This window comes from Chrysemys picta, chromosome 3 (genome assembly GCF_011386835.1).
Source record: "Chrysemys picta bellii isolate R12L10 chromosome 3, ASM1138683v2, whole genome shotgun sequence".
Classification (NCBI taxonomy): Eukaryota; Metazoa; Chordata; order Testudines; family Emydidae; genus Chrysemys; species Chrysemys picta.
The window spans coordinates 78,274,523-78,288,341 of record NC_088793.1 but is presented as its reverse complement, the minus strand read 5'-3'; the positions used below and the strand labels follow the sequence as shown (position 1 = coordinate 78,288,341).

The window sequence follows — 13,819 nt, the reverse complement described above, 5'->3', positions numbered from 1 at the left end:
AGCATGCACTGTGCTGTAGAAACAGAACAGCTCATAGGAGGATAGCGAATATGCCTTCTTTATCAACTCTAAGTGATGACATTTTATTTGTGGTTTAGTCACACCATACTGTTGATATATAAATTATTCCATTTTTAGAACATACTTTTCTGTCTTGATCATTTGCTTGTTATGAAGTTACATGATAAAAAGTGAAGAGCTAGCTGTGTCCATCAAATGGTATCCATGTAAGTATTCTCACACCTCTTATCAAACTGTCTGTACTGGGCTATCTTGATTATCACTTCAAAAGTTTTTTTCTCTTACTTAATTGGCCTCTCAGAGTTGGTAAGACAACTCCCACCTTTTTATGCTCTCTGTATGTGTATATATATCTCCTCAATATATGTACCATTCTATGCATCCGAAGAAGTGGGCTGTAGCCCACGAAAGCTTATGCTCAAATAAATTTGTTAGTCTCTAAGGTGCCACAAGTATTCCTGTTCTTTTTGCGGATACAGACTAACACGGCTGCTACTCTGAAACCTGTCATCAAATGGTTGTGGATCACTGATTTTGAGGCTCATTCTGTGCATACTTGGCATACTTTAAACCTACAAATTTTATAGTATGATAGTTAGATATAGGCTCTAAGGGACCATATACAAATTAGAGATTTCTAGTGATTAGTAGCCAGGGCTGCAGGGATGTGTAGACTACAGTCAGCATAGCAAGCTCTATGATTAGGGCCCTACCAAATTCACGGCCTTGAAAAATGCATCACAGACTGTGAAATCTAGTCTCCCCCAGTAAAATCTGGTCTTTTGTGTGCTTTTACCATATACTTTACAGATTTCAAAGGGGAGACCAGTGTTTCTCAAATTGGGGGTTCTGACCAAAAATGGAGTTGTGTGTGTGTGTGGGGGGGTTGCAAGGTTATTTTGGGGGGGGGGGTCACGGTATTGCCACCCTTGTCTAGCTCTGAAGGCAGCGCTCCACCTGGGCTATACCTTATGAGTCAGCAGGGCTTTGTAGGGGCATCCCTATGGGTAGGGGACTCTAAGGTTTTTCCATGCCATGTGCTGTGAAGCTTGCATTTGGGACACAGGAAGTACAAGCCATGTGGCAAAAGGAATATTAAGGGCAGCTGCATCATCTCCATTTTGTCTTTATTCTTGCTTCTTACCTCTGGAGTAACTTTCTACAAAGGAAGCTCTGAACAAAGGACTGAATGACCCATCCAAGCTTTGGATGTGTTCCAGAGGGAATTTCAAGCCAGCAACTCACCAACTCTGCTAAGAACCTGATATATGGACTTCTGTATGTATCTGATTGCTTTACCATTTAACCACTCTACTTTCTTTTTTTTTCTTTATAATAATCCTTTAGTTTTAGACCCTAAAGGATTGTCTGGCAGCGTGGTATTTTGGGTAAGACACAAACTAATATTGACCTGGTAACGTGACTGACCATTTGGGGTCAGAAGAACATTGTGTATAGTGAACAGAGTTTTTAAATAACTTCTCACTGTACTGGATTTAGGTGCTGACTGGGAGCCAGAGAACTGGAATGGAATAAAGGAGGCTGTGTGATTTCTTTTTTTAGCTTCTTGATAACCAGTGTGGGGGATCAGAAGCAGAGTTTGTGACTGGTTGGTGAGTTTAACTTCAGTGGTAACCACCAGTTTTGGGAATATCTGCTCCCCCTTTAGCAGCCTGCCCTGAACTTGGCATTTTCAGTTAGAGTTGCCCCAGGCATACCGGGTCTCAGTGGTGTCACAGTGTTTTTTCTCTCTGAACTCTGGCCATCTAGGTCCACTGGTGGCCAAATCACCTTGTGACTCAGCCCTCCAGCCAGTCCCTTTTGGGGTAAGCCAGGGTTTTAACTCAATAGTCCCAGGACCTTACATCAGGTCAGCAGCCAAGGCCCATACCCAGTAGGCCTTCCAACCATTTTTGTCCAGCGTGTTCAAGCTGATCTGCACAGTGTGGCTGTAGAAGAACCTAGTCCATCACTCCCTCTGCCCTGGGTTCCAGCTCAAGGACCCTCATAGCAAGCAGTTAAGACTTATCTTTCCAGACCTCTTGCTTCTTTCCCAGGAGGGCTCATCTCCTTAGCAGGGGTCTGCTCTGAGGTTAAGGCCCTGTTCCCAATTCCCCACATAGCAATGGAAAACAAAATTAATAGAAATAAAAAGCAGCACCAGCCCTTCTGTCCTAGCAGGATCCTTCAGTTATCTGTCCTACTGCTCTGTGCTCACAAGCACCTAGGCAGTCTGCTGTGCTCTTCTCTGGGAACTGAGAATGAGAAGTCTGCCCACCTCCCTAGGGCCCTCTGAGTTGGGGCTCCTTTTAAGGCTCCTCCTCCAACCCCAGATGGCCACCTGACCCCAGAGCTGTTCTTTAACCTCTTTGTTGCTGGCACTGCTTTTTAGACTTCAAGACTGCCAGTCAATGTTCAGTGACCATGTTGATGGCACTGGTCTTGCTGAGGCACTTACCAGGGAGAACCACATGAAGATTGCCATTTCCTTCCCCAAAATAAAAAGAAGAGGGACAATACAATCCACAAAATTAGCTGGGGCCAGCTGGGGCCAGATGCTCACAACTTGAAGACAGACACCTTGGCCCTGGTCTTCTCAGCAGTTGAATACCGTGTGTTAGTATGGGCAAATAGCATACATATAAAACTTGTTATCACGCAATTGAACACTGCTATGAGATTTATCACAGGAATGCTAACGTCAACTCTGACAATCTGTCTGCCTGTCCTCACAAATATTTTATCACCATTCCTTCACAGATGCAAGATAGAAAGAATATAACTGCATGATAATGAACCCAAACTTGCCTATCTATGAAGATCTCCAATCCGAGCCCCCTGCCCCCACCAAGCCCGAAGATGCCTCCTTAAATCCAGGAACCCCTTCTGCTTAATGGCCAAAGCTCTCAAAACCTTAGGCCTGTTACCAAAAGACAAAAGTGGTGGAGGCTGTCAGAAAATAGTGGGATCAAGAATCAAGACTGGATCACAGATCCTAAAGACCAACCACCAGGCCTCACCATGCCACTTAAAATACGGATCATGGTGAACTACATAAAAACCTCACACAGGCATTACAATTACCTGGCTACACAAATGAAAAATGAAGGACAGCCCAATATGTGAATGTGGAGAAAGCATCCAATTCATGGAACATCTAGTGAACCACTGCCTTCTAAGATTTTTCTTTGGAGGGATGGTCTTGGTTCATTTCATGTCAATGGAAGCCACAGAGTCGATGACAAATGTGGACATAATCCTTTAATGTTGCTTTTCAAGAAGAATCCCCTGTGCAGACGGTTTGTAGCAGAGTCTAGTCCTTTATCTGTGTGCTTGGACTGTCTTTCTATATCTCTCATGTCTATACAAGCATATACATATAATACATCTGCATTTCAAGAACACAGTAACTGTCATAACAAAACAGACAAAAGATGCATCTTGTCCACTATCCTCTGTCTGACAGGGGCAATGCTAAATATTTCAGGGGATGGTAACACTGAAGACAGAAGTAACTAGTCTAACTCTGAATGTTAATATTTATCCAGCTAGGTCAGAGAAGGGCAAACTACGGCCCGCGGGCCACATCCGGCCTGTGGGACCCTCCTGCCCGGCCCCTGAGTTCCTGGCCTGGGAGGCTAGCCCCTGGCCCCTCTTCCACTGTTCCCCCTCCCCCGTAGCCTCAGCTTACGCCGCTGCCGGCACAATGCTGTGGGCAGCGGTGCTGTGAGCTCCTGGGGCAGCACAGCTGCAGAGCCCGGCCTGACCCGTTGCTCTGTGCTGCGCGGTGGCGTGGCTGGCTCCAGACGGGCGGTGCGGCTGTAGAGCCGCCAGACACCAGTGCTCCAGGCAGCATGGTAAGGGACAGGGAGCAGGGGGTTGGATAGAGGGCAGGGGAGTTCGGGGTGGTGGTCAGGGGGTGGGGGTGTGGATAGGGTTCAGGGTGGTCAGAGGGCATGGAACAGGGGGGGTTGAATGGGAGCAGGAGTCCCGGGGGGGGGGCAGTCAGGAAGAGGAGGGGTTGGATGGGGAGTCGGGGGGCAGTCAGGGGCAGGGGTTCCGGGGGCAGTCAGGGGACAGGGAGAAGGGGTGGTTGGATGGGGCAGGGGTCCCTGGGGGGCCGTCAGGAAGGAGAGGAGGGGTTGGATGGGGTGGCGGGGGGGCAGTCAGGGGTGGGAGTTTTGGGCGCGGTCAGGGGACATGGAGTGGGAGGGAGTGGATGGGGCAGAGGTCCGGGGGGGGCCATCACGGAACTGGGGGGGGAGGGTTGGATGGGGCAGGAGTCCTGGGGGTGGGTGGATGGGGGGGCAGGCCATGCTCCCCCCCAACTGGCCCGCCATACAATTTCCAAAACCCGATGTGGCCCTCGGGCCAAAAAGTTTACCTGCATCTGAGCTAGGTGCTTCTTATAGTAATATGAGTTTGCATGCTTGTATCCTGGGTTCACTTCCCCCACCATAATACATCTAATTGAGCATTATTATGGGGGGCAGGGAAGATATTTCTTCTTCACCCTAGCTAGGTTTTTCCCTAAAGAATGATGACTGATCATCCTTGAACCTACACCTGTACCCTACCTATGGTGTGGCAGTGGGGACAGTGGATAGCGGGAGTAGGGTACAATGTGGCAGTGGGGATAGAGGATAGTGGGGGGTGGTGTAGAGGTGTGGCAGTGGGGACAGTGGATAGCGAGGGGTAGGGGACAGGTGTGACAGTGGGGACAGAAGATAGCAGTGGATAGGAAACAGGTGTGACTGGGGACAGAAGATAGTGAGGGGTAGTGTACAGGTGTGGCAGTGGGGACAGAGGATAGTGGGGGGTAGGGAACAGGTGTGGTAGTGGGGACAGAGGATAGCGGGGGTAGCGGACAGGTGTGGCAGTGGGGATAGAGGATAGCGGGGGGTAGAGGACAGGTGTGGCAGTGGGGACAGAGGACAACGAGGGGTAGGGGGCAGGTGTGACAGTGGGGACAGAAGATAGCAGTGGATAGGGAACAGGTGTGACAGTGGGGACAGAGGATAGTGGGGGGTAGGGAACAGGTGTGGTAGTGGGGACAGGGGCTAGCGGGGTAGAGGACAGGTGTGGCAGTGGGGACAGAGGATAGCGGGGGTAGCGGACAGGTGTGGCAGTGGGGACAGAGGATAGCGGGGGGTAGGGGACAAGTGTGGCAGTCGGGACAGGGGATAGCGGGGGTAGGGGAGAGGTGTGGCAGTGGGGACAGGGGATAGCGGGGGTAGGGGACAGGTGTGGCAGTGGGGACAGGGGATAGCGGGGGTAGGGACAGGTGTGGCAGTGGGGACAGGGGATTGCGGGGGGTAGGGACAGGTGTGGCAGTGGGGACAGGGACTAGCAGGGAGTAGGGGAGAGGTGTGGCAGTGGGGACAGGGGATAGCGGGGGGTAGGGGAGAGGTGTGGCAGTGGGGACAGGGGATAGTGGGGGGTAGGGGACAGGTGTGGCAGTGGGGACAGGGACTAGCGGGGGTAGGGGACAGGTGTGGCAGTGGGGACAGGGGATAGCGGGGGGTAGGGGACAGGTGTGGCAGTGGGGACAGGGGATAGCGGGGGGTAGGGGACAGGTGTGGCAGTGGGGACAGGGGATAGCGGGGAGTAGGGGACAGGTGTGGCAGTGGGGACAGGGGATAGCGGGGGGTAGGGGACAGGTGTGGCAGTGGGGACAGGGGATAGCGGGGGGTAAGGGACAGGTGTGGCAGTGGGGACAGGGGATAGCGGGGAGTAGGGGACAGGTGTGGCAGTGGGGACAGGGGATAGCGGGGAGTAGGGGACAGGTGTGGCAATGGGGACAGGGGATAGCGGGGAGTAGGGGACAGGTGTGGCAATGGGGACAGGGGATAGCGGGGGGTAGGGGACAGGTGTGGCAGTGGGGACAGGGGATAGCGGGGGGTAGGGGACAGGTGTGGCAGTGGGGACAGGGGATAGCGGGGAGTAGGGGACAGGTGTGGCAGTGGGGACAGGGGATAGCGGGGAGTAGGGGACAGGTGTGGCAGTGGGGACAGGGACTAGCGAGGGGTAGGGGACAGGTGTGGCAGTGGGGACAGGGGATAGCGAGGAGTAGGGGACAGGTGTGGCAGTGGGGACAGGGGATAGCGGGGAGTAGGGGAGAGGTGTGGCAGTGGGGACAGGGGATAGCGGTGGGTAGGGCACACCAGGGGACAGGGATAGCGGGGTAGGGCACAGCAGGGCAGTGCGCTTTGGAGAACACTGCACGGAGCAGGGAGGTCTCTCTTTGCGAGTCGGGATCAGCAAGCAGGCGGCTGCGCGTGGGGAAGGGTCAATACGGGATGAACGTAACAGTGCGAAGGGCCGGGGGCGTGGCGTTCCGTCGGATCTACCCATCGCTCTCCCTCAGCTGGCCCCTCCCGCTCTTCCTCGCTTTGCGGCAGTGTCGCACGTCTAGCGCTGTGCTCTTCGCGGCAGCCGCGCCGGCAGCCGGAAGGCAGGTGAGCGGTCGGGATCTCGTGGGAGGGGGCGGCAGGCTGTGCCTATGTGGCCTTGGCGGCTGGGCCCCGCCATGGGTGTTCTCAGCCCGGAGCGGGGACGCGCTGGGGCCGGGTGTCCTGTTCTCCCGGGGGTGGGGGCTTTATTCTCCTGCCCACGGGGCGGCGGGGGACGCGGCTTTTCCTGGAGCCCGCAGCCCTGTGGCCGCCTGGCTGGTGGGGCGCGCTCGCTCCGCAGGGCTGAGTATAACCGGCGTCACCGCCCCTCCTCGTGCCTCAGTTTCCCTAACTGCAGTGTCGCTGGTGACCTGGGCCCTCGCTCGCTTTCTGTCCCTCCTCCCCCCGCCCTGGGCAGCGGGGATGAGCTCACCCGGCCGGTGCGCAGGGTCTGGGGCGCTCTTTGGTGACGCTCCCCGGAGCTTAGGGGCATCGGCAGCGGCTCTCGCTCCGCAGAGCGGGGAGCGGAGCCCGACTGCAGTTGTCCCAGTGTGTCTGTGTGTGCTGGGCCCCTGGGTGCCTCCCGCCCGCTCCTTGCCCAGCCGCCGGCACTGGGATGTCAGTTTCATGCAGCCTGTGCTGGGGCCTTTGCTCTGTGTGTAGTCACGGGTGTCTCGACTGGCTGCTTTCTGTGAGCTTTTAGTGCACCTGGCTTCCAGATTCATAAAATCATAGAATAACAGGGTTGGACGGGACCTCAGGAGGTCATCTAGTCCAACCCCCTGCTCAAAGCAAGACCAATCCCAACTAAATCATGCCAGCCAGGGCTTTGTCAAGCCTGACCTTAAAAACCTCTTTGCTTGCTTGCTTCCCCCACCGGCATATTTGTGGGGGTAGGATGTATTATAGGAACACTGTCAACAGAAAATCATTTGATAGCTATGTCCTTATTAAAATTGTTAACAAGTATGGATTATTAGACATTAAACATTTTAAAAATCCAGTTTACAGCTCTTACTGTTTGAGTATCCTTTCTCTTGGCCATGATAAATCAATTAAGTCAGTTTCACTTTCGAAACTGTTGTATGAACACTTTGGAGTTCTTAGTGTTCTCATGTTTGGATTTCAAATACTGCTGGGGAATATGCAATTGGAGCTTAAAACAAAATAAAGATTAAAAAAAACTTGGTCAGGTTTTACAAAAGTTTATAAATAAAATTTGGGTTTTATGCCAAATGTAAATTTATTTGCGATGGTGCTGAAGTCCTGTTGGTCCCAGGATATGAAAAAGAGAAAGTGAGTTTGGTGTTTATGAAGGGGACAGATTTACTCAGAGCTCTTCTTCAGGTTTATAGATTCATAGATTCTAGGACTGGAAGGGACCTCGAGAGGTCATCGAGTCCAGTCCCCTGCCCGCATGGCAGGACCAAATACTGTCTAGACCATCCCTGATAGACATTTATCTAACCTACTCTTAAATATCTCCAGAGACGGAGATTCCACAACCTCCCTAGGCAATTTATTCCAGTGTTTAACCACCCTGACAGTTAGGAATTTTTTCCTAATGTCCAACCTAGACCTCCCTTGTTGCAGTTTAAACCCATTGCTTCTTGTTCTATCCTTAGAGGCTAAGGTGAACAAGTTTTCTCCCTATGGAGAGGTATGGGAAAGGTATTTGACTCTGACACTGAGCACAAGGTGGAACAGATTTTTAAGCATAAGGAGTTAACATACGTTGCAATAGACCCGGGGTCAGCAACCTCTGGCACGCGGCTCCTCAGGGTAAGCACCCTGGCGGGCCGGGCCAGTTTGTTTACCTGCTGCGTCGGCAGGTTTGGCCAATCACGGCTCCCAATGGGGGCTGCCGGAAGCGGTGCGGGCCGAGGGGTGTGCTGGCCGCAGCTTCCCGACGCTCCCATTGGCCTGGAGTGGTGAACCGCGGCCAGTGGGAGCCGTGATCGGCCGAACCTGCCGACGCGGCAGGTAAACAAACTGGCCCGGCCCGCCAGGGTACGTTCCAGAGGTTGCTGACCCCTGCAATAGACTGTTTAAGACCAAGTGGGCAGTTAACACTTCTGCAGTTGTAGGACAAAGGGCAGTTAGTGGGTTATAGATTTTTGTAATGAGACATAAAATCAGTATCTATTGAGTCTGTGATGTTTGGTGTCTAGCAAAGTTTTTTGAAGGTGCTGTGCAAGTTTCTTTTGAGGCCAGGGACTGAGAGGTCAAACATGGAGTGATCATTCTATTAAAAGTGTTCATCTACAGGTATATGGTGTATTTTGCCTTGTATTATTGTTCTGTGTGAATTCATTTAAGAATGTGTTGTTTGGTTTCCCCCACATAGTTGTTGTGGGGGCACTTACTGCACTGGATGAGGTATACCACATGTTGTGATAGGCATCTGTAGGACACTTCAAAGATATGTTGCGGGAGGTGTTGATCATTGCACCAGTGGAGATATGTGTGCAGGTTTTGCATCTGTTATGACAGGATCTTGTGCTGCTTTGAATTGGTGTATCCTATAGTCTTTCAAGACTCATTGATCCTATATGTGACTATCACAATATGTGGCTGAAGTTAAAACTTCCGGAGTTGGGCCATTTAAGTTGAGCTATTAATGTATACATACATACATACATTACCTTTTGAAGATGAGGGTTCCTAAACTTGTTACCATTGCTTAAGAAGGTAAAACAAAACACATTAAGTTTAATATTTAGGGCTTTTAGCAGGTGTTCTTAATTGCTTTGTATGGAATGGAAGTGAGTTTGTAGTTCCTAGCAGACAAATTAACTTAAATTCTAGTGGAAATATCACTTCTCTTAATGCAATATTAGATGCTCTCTTCCCATCTATCTTCTTTGTTTAAAGAAGCAGTGGTAACATTCTGGAGGAACCTCATGCAGTTCTCAATAAGTAACAGGAGAGAGTCTGTAATATGGGACTTTTAACTGTAGAGAATATAAGACAACTAAAAATGTTAGGAGACCAAGCCAAACAGTTTTCAGGAGGAGATGGATGGACCTCTGGGAGACATTAAAGCAGGGTACAGTAGAACCTCAAAGATACAAACACCAGAGTTATGGACTTACCGGTCAACTGGCCACCGTTTGGATCTGGAAATAATCAAGCAGCTGGGGAGACCGAAAAAGCAAAACAAAACAGCAAATACTGTACTGCATTGGGGCTTTAGTTCTGGGGTTCAGGGCTTCAGCCATGGGGGGTTGGGGGTGCAGCCATGGGGTTGGAGGGAGGGATTGGGGCTTCTGACCCTCAGGAGCAATGGAGATCAGGGATTTAGACCAGGGCAAGCGCCAGGACTCAGGACTTCAGCCCCATGTCTCTGTTCCCAGCTTGAGCCCTGGTGCACCCTCCCCTGGCTGAAACTGGGAGTGGAGCCATGGGGAGCCCAGAGTCCCGGCCCACACTGTGGGGCAGAAGCCAGGAACGGAGCCATGGGGCTGAAGCCCTGAGCCTCAGTGCTCCCCGCGAGGCTGAAACTGTTGAATATTGTCAACTGTACATCATGTTCTAGTAATATAATTCCATGATATTTAATATTCTTTCAAGACAAACAACAAATGATGCTGCTTATTTGTGTTTTAAAATATCTCTGACTTATGTGCAGAAAAGGGGAACAGACTTTTTCCACAACCAACATTGTAGAGGTAATGGGAAACTACATGCAGGGCAGCTTTGAAGATCTCGTCAGCAGTCTTAAAACAATCAACATTTATGTCAGCCTCATAAATTCTAAGGAGTTGTTCTTGGAATATAGATGCCAGATTCCTTTGTACATTGAACCCCTTTCTAATTTGCGTTAAGTGCTCTGATTCCTTAAGGCCCATTGTTACATCTTAAATTGCTGCCAGAGAAGTGCTTTTTATGAGTAGGTAAACATTTGAAATAGTACATTTATTGATATTTAATTAAATTCCATGTAATTAGTAAAACATCTGAATTAGCTAAAGGAATGACAAAGAATAAAGAGCACTTATAAACAGAGCTAGAAAAATCCACTTGTACGGAACAAATAGGAGACTTTCCCTGGATGAGTGCCAACAACTGCAGATTTTAAGTTTTTTTCATTAAAAAAAAAATCATTTTAGCCTTTTGAAGTTAAACTTGTCTACTGTTTTTCCTACACATTGTATTCTTGAAATGTTGTTAAAATAAGAGCCACTTCTTTTGTTCATCATACAGTATCGTGTGCTGAATACTTGCAGTGTAAACTTGCATAAGGTAATAAATATTATTTCAGAGAAATATTGACTTTATTGTTGATGCTAATGCATTGTGCAGAGAGAAGTGCTGAGTAGCAGCATTATATTTTGATTTCAGTACATGTGTTCTTATTTAAAGAATACATTGGTTGATTACCATATCAAATTGCTGAGAACAACTTATTTTATTTCACCAATTGGGACTACATTTACCAAGCAATGTGCCCCAAATGTATGGATGTGTAGAAAGTTTCTGAAATAGTAGTGACATATTGTTAGAGAAGTACTGAACACAATTTAATGTAAAAACAACAAGGAGTCTTTGTGGCACCTTAGAGACTAACAAATTCCTGTGTAGCAATACAATATGAAAAAAAACACTATAACACATCATGGAAAATCCTAAAAATATTATAACCACTTGTTTGGCAGATTGCCAGAAATAGTACCAGAAAGAATATTGTAACTGGAAATTGGAATTAATATCACTGAATAGCAGAGTATTAACTGATAAATGCACTTTTTAATAAGCTTTTTTGGTTAGTAAGCGCCGTGGAACTAAAGTTTAAATGACATGCATCAAGATGCGTTTTAGATTTTGGAATGCATACAGTCTATTTCATGTAACACAACAAAAATACACAGTATTCAAATGTTAAGAAAATCTTAAATTGCAGTTGTAATATTGAGGGACTACTGTTCTTTTGAGTACAGTTAAATATTTGATTAATTGTCCTTCCTAATATAATTTGAGTAGAAAATGGAAATATTTAAAGAAAATTGCTGGAAAACTTCATTACGCCAAATAATACCGTAGCGTAGACATTCTCCTGGTAAATTGCTTTTGTTAGCAATATTTGAGCTTTCCTTTAAACACTTTTTAACTATCATGTTTTTATTGAACACGAAAGTGGTCTTTTAAGTCAGGGCAAAGAAAAAAAACAACAACCCTCCACTCCAGATATGTATCCTATTACAAAGCAATTTAAGATAACACCTATTAATGTACAGTGCAAGCTGGTTTGAAATGAGCTACACCTCTACCTCGGTATAACAGTGTCTTCGGGAGCCAAAAAATCTTACCGCTTTATAGGTGAAACCGCGTTATATCGAACTTGCTTTGATCCACCAGAGTGCAGCCCCCCCCCCCCACCTCCGAGCACTGCATTATATCTGAATTCGTGTTATATCGGGTCGCGTTATATCGAGGTAGTGGTGTATTTGTGTAGTCTGATCAGTCCTCTTTGAACTGGTATCTGTCAATTTGATTCAGCCATTTATTAGAGTCTTGCAGGCCAAACCTCCCCATAGCAGCAGGCTACTGGAGACACCCAGTCTGGTTGCCTTTCTGCTAGCCCCTGGCATAGTCTTTCATGTTCTGTGGTGCAGTGTGTGAAACCTGAAATTCTGTCTTTTAGAGTAGATATTCCCTCTTGGTTTTCAGAGGTATAATGCCCTCTAAGGTGTACAGAGTAGAGGAAGGATGGTCTGGTGATTGGGGTGTTAGTTGGAGGTGTGGGAGACCCAGGTTCAATTTCCTGCTCTTCCACAGACTTTCTGTGTGACCTTGTGCAAGTGACTTGGGCCCGGTCTAAGCTATGAAGTTTAGCTGGCATACTGTGTTGGCTAAGAGTGTGGAGAAAATTGCACCCTTAGATGACGTAGCTCCGCTGGCAGAACCCCTATTGTAGATCCCTGATGTTGTTAAGGGCGGTGATGTAGCTATGCAGGCAGAGGAACTTCTGCTGGCTTATGTTGTGTCAACACCTAGGGGGCTCTGCCAGCATAGTTATGTTGGCCAAGGCTCTATAGCAGGGGTCGGCACCGTTTGGCACCGTTTGGCACCCTGGCGGGCTGGGCCAGTTTATTTACCTGCTGATGCGGCAGGTTTGGCCGATCGCAGCCCCCACTGGCCACGGTTCGCCGTCCCGGGCCAATGGGGGCGGCGGGAAGCGGCGCGGGCGAGGGAAGTGCTGGCTGTGGCTTTCCGCCGCCCCCATTGGCCTGGGACGGCAAACCGCGACCAGTGGGGGCCGCGATTGGCCGAACCTGCCGCGTCAGCAGACAAATAAACTGGCCCGGCTCGCCAGGGTGCTTACCTTGGCGAGCCACGTGCCAAACATTGCCGACCCCTGCTCTATAGTGTAGACTAGTGGTTCTCCTCCTTTCCAGACTACTGTACCCCTTTCAGGAATCTGATTTGTCTTGAGTACCCCGAGTTTCACCTCACAAAATCAGATCTAAAAATGCAAAAGTGTCTCAGCACACTATAACTGAAAAATTGCTCACTTTCTCATTTTTACCGTATAATTATAAAATAAATTGATTGAAATGCAAGTATAATATTTATATTCCAATGTGATACTTGAGCCTGTTTTTCACTGTGAGCTTTGTCTGAAACCTGAGTACTTGGCAGCTGGGCTAAAACATGTAACTTAGCTTCACGAGGGACCCTGTGGCATGGGGCCCAGAGCAGTTGCCCTGCTTGCCACCCCCTAATGTCGGCCCTGCACTTGTGACTCCCCATAACCTGTCCTATACCCCTCCTTTGGAGCTGCAACCCCCAGGTTGAGAAACATTGATCAAGATGAGCTGAATACCCCTGGAAGACCTCAGAGTACCCCCAGGGGCACACGTACCCCTGGTTAAGAATCACTGGTGTAGACAAGCCTTTAGTCTTTCTGTGCATCAGTTCTGCAACTATAACATGACGATATTACTTCCCTCCCTCACTGGGGTGTTGTGAAGATAAAGACACAAAAGACTTTGTGGTGGTCTCATACTATAGTAATGGGGGCTGAATAAGTACCGAAGATAGATATTTCCTTGTACTGTGGTGCACTCATAAAAATATTCCCCTGCCTTTCTGAAAATTATTATATCTTGTATGGAGAGTAGTAGTAAATTCTTGTTGGAAATTTTCTAATTTTGAAATAGGTATGTGTTGTTAAGGAATGAGCATACAGCAGTCAATACAAAATATACTTTGACACATATAGAAATAGCCATCGTGCTAGAAAGTTGTACATGCATTCCAAGGAGGCATCAATAAATGTCTAACGTGCACTTCAAACATTTTACAAATGAAAATCTGACTCTGTGAGATCCCAAGGGGCCATTTCTTCCTTAGTGTCTCAGCCATTCATAGTAAATCTAGACATTCCCCTTTTCTTGGAATAG

General features: G+C 48.6%; 1 protein-coding gene across 2 annotated transcripts in view; it reads left to right on the top strand.

Moving 5' to 3' along the window:
• The first annotated feature begins 6,340 nt into the window (after window positions 1–6,340).
• ASCC3 (activating signal cointegrator 1 complex subunit 3) overlaps window positions 6,341–13,819 on the top strand; it is a 495,794-nt gene continuing 488,315 nt past the window's right edge. For both annotated transcript variants that reach the window (XM_065588248.1, XM_065588249.1), the window contains exon 1: window positions 6,341–6,479. The gene's annotated coding sequence lies outside the window, so the exon portion shown is untranslated. The remainder of the gene's footprint in view (window positions 6,480–13,819) is intronic.